This window comes from Prosopis cineraria, unplaced genomic scaffold (genome assembly GCF_029017545.1).
Source record: "Prosopis cineraria cultivar Desert tree isolate PC_DT_omini unplaced genomic scaffold, ASM2901754v1 PC8, whole genome shotgun sequence".
Lineage (NCBI taxonomy): Eukaryota > Viridiplantae > Streptophyta > Magnoliopsida > Fabales > Fabaceae > Prosopis > Prosopis cineraria.
Genome location: NW_026555339.1, coordinates 18,851,704 through 18,861,915, shown reverse-complemented (window position 1 = coordinate 18,861,915; position 10,212 = coordinate 18,851,704). Strand labels below are relative to the sequence as shown.

General features: G+C 29.7%; 1 pseudogene; it reads right to left on the bottom strand.

The window, feature by feature from the left end:
* Nucleotides 1-2,354: 2,354 nt before the first annotated feature.
* On the bottom strand, nt 2,355-9,671 carry LOC129317143 (triacylglycerol lipase 2-like; annotated as a pseudogene).
* Between the last annotated feature and the right edge of the window lie 541 nt (nt 9,672-10,212).

Genomic DNA, 10,212 nt, shown 5'->3' with positions numbered 1-10,212 from the left:
AACCACTTATATTTGCCACTTCTTTCAAGTCATTTCTCCATTTTTGCACCTGTTCTTGAGTAAATATTTCACAATGTTGTTGAAACGCAGCTGCAAAATTCCTCTTTGATGTCGTACATCAGATGGATCTATATAATAGAACACTGGGAAAACGAATCGGCTCCAAGCCTTGTTACAGTCAACAATCTTTGAAAGTTCATCCAAACACCAAGTAGAAGCAGCATAATCCTTAGAGAATATGATAATGGCACAGAGAGACACTTCAATTGCTTGAATCAGTTCTGGGCTGATATCTTGCCCTTTCCTTATGTCATAATCTGTGAAAGTTCTGATGTTCCTTTCTTTCAGAGCATTGTGTAACTCAGCTGTGAAGTCTCTGCGTGTGTCTTCTCCTCTGAAACTCAAGAAGACATGATACTTCCATGGTGGGATTGTTAAGTTCGCTGAAGTAGAGACAGAGGTAAACTCTCTGCTAATCGCCATTGTTGACAAGTTCGAGTTAATTAATTTGCTCCGAAAAAACACAGGCTTGAAATAGTAACCAAGAGGCAGTTTCAACTTTTTTTAAATTGAACTAGTATGTCTCTGGAAAAAACAATGATGGTCAACACGGTTTGGTGAACTGGGGAACATTGTTAATAATAATCGGGTGGTGCAAGCCAATGTCTACTCATAATTTAATGAATAAAAAAAGTAATGTTAATTTTAATAAATTATCTGCTTGCGTTTGTCTTCTATGTATATATATACATATAAATCATCATGATAATAAGTATTTTTATATTTCTTTTGCAAGTGGGAGACGTTAACATTCCATGACTGTCATAATTGTTCATTAAAAATAAAAAAAATAAAAGCTCAACCAAAGAGAATTGATGTTTTTATTATTTTTTTTCTTGGCGGGGCAACAAGACACTTAATTTAATTTAGGGTTAGATAAAGTTTAAGAGTCTGTGTGTGTGAACATTTTGTATTTGGTTCTTTAAAACTTTGATTATATATGAAATACTATGGTCCCATTTGCTTATTAGAAAAGAATGAAATTGAATGGATTAAAAAAAATAAAAGTAAAAGTAAGATGATTAAAAAGAACAAGTGACCATATTCATAAGGGGCATCGGTAATTTAATTCATGGCATTGAGAATCATTATTCATAAGATTTTTGGAGAGTATGATGATTCTCACATTTATAATATGTGTTAATAAGCTTTATCATGCTTACCATAAGAGGTAAGGGTGATTTAGTTCATTTTTATTGTAATTTTTTTCAAATCAATTTCATTCCATTTCTTTCTAGTAATCAAATTGGACCTATATATTTTTCTTGTAAAATTTTCTCACCGATTACAGTTAGAAGGAATTTGCATAATTTTTTTTTCCATTGAAAAGAATCATATGAGGGAATATTTTCCTAGAAAGTTTAGAGAATCTTCCCACCTAATGGCGAGAAGCTGACCACAGAAATTTCTCTCTAATTTTCTCCTAGAAGAAAATTTACTAGTGAGAACCAGCCCAGATTATTATTATTATTATTATTATTATTATTATTATTAAGAAAAAAGGCTCATGCTTTTAATCAAACCAAATCATAATATAAATCTAATGTCATTCTAATAAAATAAAAATCCTAAACGTAAATCAATCCTATGTCCCATCACTATTCACTAGATCATCCTTTCTAAATGGAACCCAATACATTTTTGTCGCATGAAACAAGATTATACCTAGAGCTAATTGGTTTCTATTTTTAAAAATAGTTTTTTATCATTAAAGAACAAAAACAAATTAAATACTTGGTTGGAGGAGTGTTTTAAATCTAATTGTTTGTAAAACTGTTCTCACTTTTCCCTTCTAAAATACATTGCATTTGATTATTTTTCTTGTTTTCAAAATACAATGCATATGATTATTAAAAAGTATAGTTACCTTAACCAATCAATATCATGAGCCACCACCATTATCCGCCAGTGACTACAACTATTGATCAATTTTTTAATTCTAAACCTGTTTTTAAATTAACACAACTAGATAGATTTTTTTTTGTTCTGTGTTCAAAAACAATTTAAAATCTGGGTTGCAAAACAGTTTTTAAACACATAAAGAAAATGATAATAGTAACCAAAGAGGTCCTTACGCTCATGAATCTCATTTCATTGTCCTCACGCTACTCTTCAAGCCATGGATTAAACTATACCCATCTATCTGGCATTGCAATATCATTTCATACATAAATTTTAAATCCTTGATTGGTCCCATCTTTGGAAATTATTGGCTCGTGAATTTATTTAATTAAGCATGATTCCATTTGTTATATCAATCTGAAGTATACAAGATTAATTGTATTATACTGGAATACACAATAAGTTTATTTTATTTTGGTAATAATAAGTGTTATTTATTCTGGGTACAACACTTTTGAGTCATAGTAGGTAGTACATATAGCAGTTTAATACTCAATTAAGTACGCTTGAAGAAGTCCATCATTGGCTCGTAAACAACTTCTTTCGCATTGGAAGCCATAATGAAATCAAGATGACCATAGTCTGCATTATAAACCACCTCAAGCTTGCCTTTATCATGATCTTTGAGATCGTTATTAATCAAAAGCTCCACATCTTTCACGGCTGCTAAGGTATCATTCTTTCCATAGCAGAGGAAAAGAGGAAAGTCTCTTGGGATGCTGGCCATGTTATATTGGGGAGGACTTAATTGTCCATAGTGTTGCATGTTTTGTATTGGATTTCCGTAGTCATACTTCGCTATCTTTGCTGTGCTGACAACTGCTCAACATCACAGTTACTATTAAAACAATGATGATAATTTTTTTCTGGGGGGTCAAACACCATTTTTCCTCCGAAATTATTTTTACCAGTGTTAGGAGCTTTGTACTAGAGGGTGGGGCAATATTCCCCCTAAACAATTTTTTTTTTTTTCAAGAGCAGAATTACCCTTCAGTCAAAGACTTGTCATCTTCTCCATTATCTATTGATGTGAAATAGTTGTGGGGTCTATATACAATGACAACAAGGTATTTTGACAAATTTTGCCATCAATTTGCAGCTAAAATATAGCACAATTCTTGTCATTGTCATTGCCAGCCCTTTTGGCCCATGTCAAACGGTTAACATTGGTCAAAATGCCTTGTTATCATTCTATGTGGAACCCACAACTATTCCATACTAGCAAATAATTGAGAAAATACCAGATCTCAAACAAGAACTATTTTGCTCTTGAAAAAAATATATCTATGTGGGATATTTCCTCACCTTTCAGTACAAGGTTCCCAATATTCTTTGAAAAAAAAGGTTTAAAAGGAAAAATGGTCTTTAAATCTATTCTTTTGTAGAAGTCATTCCAAAATAAAACCTATATATGAATAAGTACAACTAGAGGGAAAAAAATAATTAGGCCTCCTTTAAAGAAGGGTTACTAACAATCATTCATTTCAAAACCTTGACAATGGCATAGCATATACTTCCTCATTTTAAAATTAGGATACAATAGCAATTTTGTCTTTAAACTATGGGCCAACTGGCCAAAGGAGCATCTGAGACTCTAATATGAGTTTTTGATGTATAATTTACACAATAAAATTACCAAAAGATGCATTCATGAGAAAAATGATATTGAATCCTTTAATTGAGTGATGGTGTGTTTTTCTCTCAACAGCAAAAGCAAAATTATGTTAGTGTAATATTTCATGGGAACATCATAGGAACACCCCCTAATTAATCAAGGGATTGGATTGATTGAATTAAATAAATAAACGACTTACGTTGGGAAAAATGGATCAAGTTCTTAGTTGCTGATGGTTGAGGCGCATGATCAATAAGGGTATCTATCGCCGTAGAACTAACGCAACAGCTTGGGCCTAATAAAATTTGAGACCAATTTATAAAATAATTATATACGTAGCAAAAGAAAATGAGCAAAAAAAAAAACTAATGAAACTGTCATAACCAAAGTGCATATATAAGAACTTGAAGATATATTTTATTCTACAGTATACCTATAAAAAGTTTCACAAGGTCTGAGCAATTGGTGCCTGGAGAATTGCAGATCGTTCCTAGAAGTTGGCGAACTTCTTGACTGTTCAATGTTGATAATAATGTTAAAAGTTAACAAATAATTTTGTAGCTTAATTATGAATGACTTTATTCTTGAAATTACAAGGCACTACCTAGTAATAGTTTTTGAACATGTGACAAAATATTTAACGGTTTATAGAGTTAGTACTTCATGAATTTTGTTATTCATGATGAGATAATATGGACTAGCTAGAAAATGACCATATTTATATTATTCTAAAAAAAACTTTGTATTTATGATACACCGGACCAACTAATAGATGATCCTATGATTAATTCTTTTTTATTATAGAAAAAACTTTCCATTTGAACCAATTAATTAAGAGAAGTTGGAAGTATAAAATAAAAACACACTGAGCTATAAGGAAAAGATTTAGGATTAAAGACAATTTTTTCCTCTAAACTTTTTTAAAAGCATTGAGTGCCCTATAGTGAAAGATGGGATAATATCTCCCTTAAACGATTCTTTGCAGGAGCAAAATCACCATTTCATTAGAGACCTGTCATCTTGTCCATTATCTATTGATATATAATACTTGTGAGAGCATAGTGATAACAAGGCATTTTGACCCTTTTTTTCCCGTCATTTCACTATTGAAATCAAGCTTAGTTCTTACCGCTGCCACTATCACTCCTTTGGCCCACATTAGATAATCAAAATGAGTCATAATGCCCTGTTGTCATTATGCATGGTCTCCCAACTATTCATCATCAATAAATAATGGAGAAGATTAAAAAAATTATTTAGGGAAGATATTGTCTCAGCCTTCAGTACAGGGTACTCAACGTTCCTCAAACAAAAATTATGGGGGGAAAATGGTCTTTAACCCAAAGATTTAAGTATTTAGGCTTTTATATTTAACAGTTAAATGAAAAATTAGCCCCTTGATCTATACGTCTAAGAGCATCTACAACTCTAAATTTATTTTCGGTGCAACATTTCCCTTTAACTTTTAAAAATAGTGCAATCTAACATTTACTATTAATAAAAGTTAATTTTGACCTTAGTTGATTACAAAATAATATAAAAGAACCTCAAAAATTGCAATAGATGACCCACAAATTATAGACAATGACCTAAAAAAATGCAGAAAAGGACCAAGAAAATATTATTAGTCATTTTTTTTGTTATTCTTGATGTCCTTTTCTATCTTTTTTTTTTATCAACTAATAGTTAAAGTTAATTTTTATTAGTGATAGGAGGCTATATTACACTGTTTTTAAAAGTTAAAGGAAATAAACCTATAGTTTATACGCTAATTTGTTCTTTTACCCTATAGTTAATATAATTTTGTCAAGTGAAATCAAAATAACTAGATTTTAAAGCACTGATAATATTAATAACCATAGTTTATTATAGAATCCATAATGTACAAAAACTTCAAATGTCTTAATTTGATTGAAAGTAAGTACTTTAAAGACACACAGAAACACGTCTCAACCTGAATATTCGAACTATTATTTTTGCTAAAATGTATGCCAAGTACTTTTAATAACTTACTTTCCCACATACTAGAGGCAGTAATCAACAATTGCTTCAAATTGCCCAGTTATCGCCTTGCTTTCTAAATATGATATCAAATAGTAAAGTTTATTAGCATTGTTTTTTAAATTTATATTGTTTACCTTTTTGGGACGAACTCACGAAGGTTTAACCAATAGACAGCCTACAATATAAATAAAAAGGCAAAAAAAAACTTTTGTCAAGTTAATCGCTTATTTATTATATATAATGAAAATCTATATATGACCAAAAAAATATGTGGAAAGTGTGTAACATTAGCTAGAAGGGAGCGAGCAGCCAATTGAATTGCTAGTGAACGAATGTTATTGAGATGAGCAACTGGGGCAAGTAAAGCAGCAGATCTGATCATGTTCAACAAGTTCTTCTGGGAAAATGCAGCCAAAGCTATTAAAGTCCCCTGAAATATATAATTTGAAATTAATTAGAGCTATATTCAATATATATATATATATATATATGGTTGCACATGTATCATGTCATATTCAATTTCAAAGGAAAAAATCATCAATAAGAATTATTTACTTTAGGTGTCATGTACATGCATACTGAAATTTACCTTAAAAAAATCAATACAATATGTTAAGTTATCCATGTACGAAATCAAGATATATTATATTAAATATATTTTGATCGTTATCTTGTTTTAGTTTTAATTTCATTGATATTTATTTCATGTGTTCAAAAGAGCAAACATTAAAATTAAGAGCGAAAGAATTATTGAAATACCAATTATTACCTGGGAATGTCCGGCATAGTACAGCTTCTGCCCAGTATGATTGTGGACATATTGAACTAAAGCATGAAGATCATAAGAGGACAATTCATCCCATGACCACTCCCAATAGGCCTGGAGTTTTGTTAAATTTCAAGGGAAAAATAAAAGTAGTAGTACATTAATAAAATGAGTCCCTGTAAAGCTTACATTAAATTAAAATGGAATGACAAGTTGAGACCAAAAGATGAATTTAATTTCAGTTCGCAACTAAAACATTCTAAAGTTGTTGAGACCAAAAGATAAATTTAATTTCAGTTTGGAACTAAAACATTCTGAAGTTTTGACAAATGACCAAGTCATTTGTAATTTGAGGCTAATATTACAAAGTCAAAATTTGACATTAAAGAACCAAAGGTGAATGCATAATTTGACATTGACATTGCAACATTTGACACTAGGTGCCAGCATTACCATCCATTAATTGATATGGGAGGAAAATAGTGATGAGAAAAAAATTAATGGTGCGTTTGGATTAATGAGAATTTGGATTTGTATTTGGACCAAGCACTCATTTGGATATCCAAGAATTTGTGGATTTAGATTTAATTCAAATCTAAAACTATTTCTTAATATAATTTTTTTGTAAATTCAAATTTCCTCTAGAGTTAGTCATTTGAAATTTCAATCACCTCAAATATCACATTCTCTTCATGTTTGTACTATTGATGTCTCTATAACTCTCACATCTTATCTCATATTTTGTTCTTGTCTCGATTGAAAAGTGGAGGTAAACTTATCTACTTCCAATTTTTTATTTTCATTTCAAATCTACATCTCATCTTCATTCAAAATTTTTTAATCTACCCAAACAAAAGATTTTAAATGCATGAATTTAAAATGTGAGATTTTAAATCTAGAATTTAAATCCAAATCTAACTATCCAAACGTTACCTAAGAGAAAATAAAAGAACAAGACTTTTTTCTCTTTAGTATAAATTTTTTCCTTTAGTTTTCCCTTTCTATTGCGAAAAATTAGACAAAAATAAGGGTGGAAAATTTTTTTTTTTCTTTATTTTTCTCTCCTAATTTTCTCTCGCACATATTTCCTTCTCATTCCAAATAAAGCTTTAGTACGTGTATGATCATGGCTCGAACAAAATTATTTTCAATGGGACATCTTTACATAATAACAAAGTATTCTGAAATTATAACACTAATATTCTAAAATTTGAAAATTACACAACTTTATACATAATATCATTGTCAAATTTTGAAATATCAGTAAATTTTATTATAACTGTCGAATTATTCAACAACATTGGCCTTTTTAGTGAAATTTCAGAATTTTTTAGTTTTAAACTAAAATAAATCAAATTCATCTTTAGTTTCAAAATGTCATTCTCCACTGAATTAACTTACAGCAAAAATAATTATGGGAAAATTAATCTTTTAGTTTTCATAGTTTTGATTCAATTATAACTCAATGCCTAAACTTTGACTCATTGTAACTTAATCTTTAAAATTTTGACTCAATTGTAACTTAGCTCATAAACTTTAACACTTGCAACTCAGTCCTTATAGTTTCAATTATTTAAATATTGGTCCCTATATCTTAACAAATAAAATTATAAAGATTACTAATATTTTAAATTACTAAACCCTTTTAATCTTTATAAATGTTATAAAGATTTTCTTTTTGACCAACAAATGTTGTAAGGATTAAAAATTTAAAACATTTTTATAAAGATTAAAAGGGTTTAGTAATTTAAAATATCAATGATAAATTTTAACATAATTTTAATCTTTATAATTTTATTTTTTAAGATATAGAGACTAATATTTAAATGGTTAAAACTATATAAACTAATTTCAAAAGGCAAAGTTTAGGGACTAACTTACAATAGAGTTAAAACTATAAGAATAAGTTACAGTGAGTCAAGTTTAGGAACTAATTTATAATTGGATAAAAACTGTAGGAATCAAATAATTAATTTTCCTTATAAATAATCATATATATATATATATATATATATATAGAGTTAAAGTTTATTTTTGTTCCTGAATTATTTTTGCAAGAGCACATAGTGTCTTAAACTCTTTTTCATAACAAAGTCACGTTTAAAGTAATTAAATCATAGCAATGTAATCACTTCAAAAGCAACAAACATTACAACAATTTGATTAGGTGGACTTTTTTTTTTGCCAGTAAAATTAACTATTAACATTTTCCCATTTAATTGATGTTAAGAGTAACATTGCTACAATTTAATTATTTCAACAACAATATTACTATAATAAAGAGTTTAGGACACTGGGTACTCTATAGGGAGGGGGGTTGCTTGCGTGTGTGTTTTTTTTTTTTTTTTGTTCAATAGAAGGTACCTTGTCACTAGTTGAAAGAGATGTATGACCCCTACTATATTTGGTGCCGCGAGTATTGCCGAGCCACACATCATATCCATTGTCTGCTAAGATAAAAGGCGATGATTAGGAGGCGTGAGCATCCACGTTGAAGCATCCTAAAAACGACAAAACACAAGATAATGATCCAAGTAAGGGACGATATGATGGTGATACTTGCTACATGAATCAAACAAAACATTATGTTTTTTTCATTGAAAATTAAAAAAAAAAAACTTACAGCAAAGAGACCATGTTGTAATAGAACAGGTGGCTTGTCTGCTTTTGAACCAGATTGCCCCACCACAATTCTCTGCATGCTCAGGATATAACCATCCTCTGTGGTAACCTGAATCACCCCAATCATGTTCACGTATTAGTAAAGTTTGGTCTTGTTTAATTTCACGAGGAATACTATAGCTTACTATTTAACTAATTCACTCAATCCAGTAAAATCAATTAAAAGTATATCATCTTTCTATATAAAACCTTCAATTATACCCAACAATACTTAAATATGATCTAGTTAGATAATCATATAAGAAATGCATCAAGTTCTAAATCATTTCTCTTAACCCCTCTATAAATCATAATTACTCAACAATGTCTATACCAAGAGTAGCAGTATTAGAAAAAATACTAATTGCTATACAGATTCTAATGAGATATATAAATATATAGGAACGAGAAAAAGCTTCTAGGATACTGTATAACTCATCAATAACGCTGTCAAGAGAAAAATTTGAAAATAGAAAAAGATGTCATATATAAACCTTATGTTCTTCGCATAGGTAGCCTTGTGTCTCTATCATTGATTTGCAGATACCATCACTAGAGCTTGAGGCAAATGCAAACAGTGATCTTCTTCCTGGCGCTTCTGACAGGCCAAGCAAAACTATTGAAAGCAAAGCAAATAATATATTACTGCTAGCCATATTTTTGCTAAATGGTGGTGTCCTACAATGCAAATAATGGAAGATAATGCAGCCTTTTATAGTTCAAGCATGCACATCGTCATGGGCAATATTGTTGATCTATTTCTATCAACAATAATTAAGTTGCAGCAATTTTCAACAGTGTGATGATATTGGTTCATTAATTAGGTTGTTCATTTAACAGAATCACTACTTCATTGAAAATGTTTATCCAAAAACTAAAACTAACATATATTTATCCATAACCAAGGATATTGCTGAGCAAACATGATGGATAGATGTATTTGAGACAGATGATTAAGAATTTGTATTTAAATAATGGTATTTGTGTAAAAAAAAATTGGATAATTTTCGGACAATCAACTAATTTTAATTAGCTTTCTTGATTTATGTGAATAGTCAAAGGTGACTTATAAATATCGTGGAAGGAGTATTTTGCAACGCATATATTATCCAGTAATTACGATAACATATTCAGTAATTGTTTGTGGCCATTTAAATTTTGGTTTTTAGATTATTTCTGTTGACTATGCAGGTTGACTTTTGGA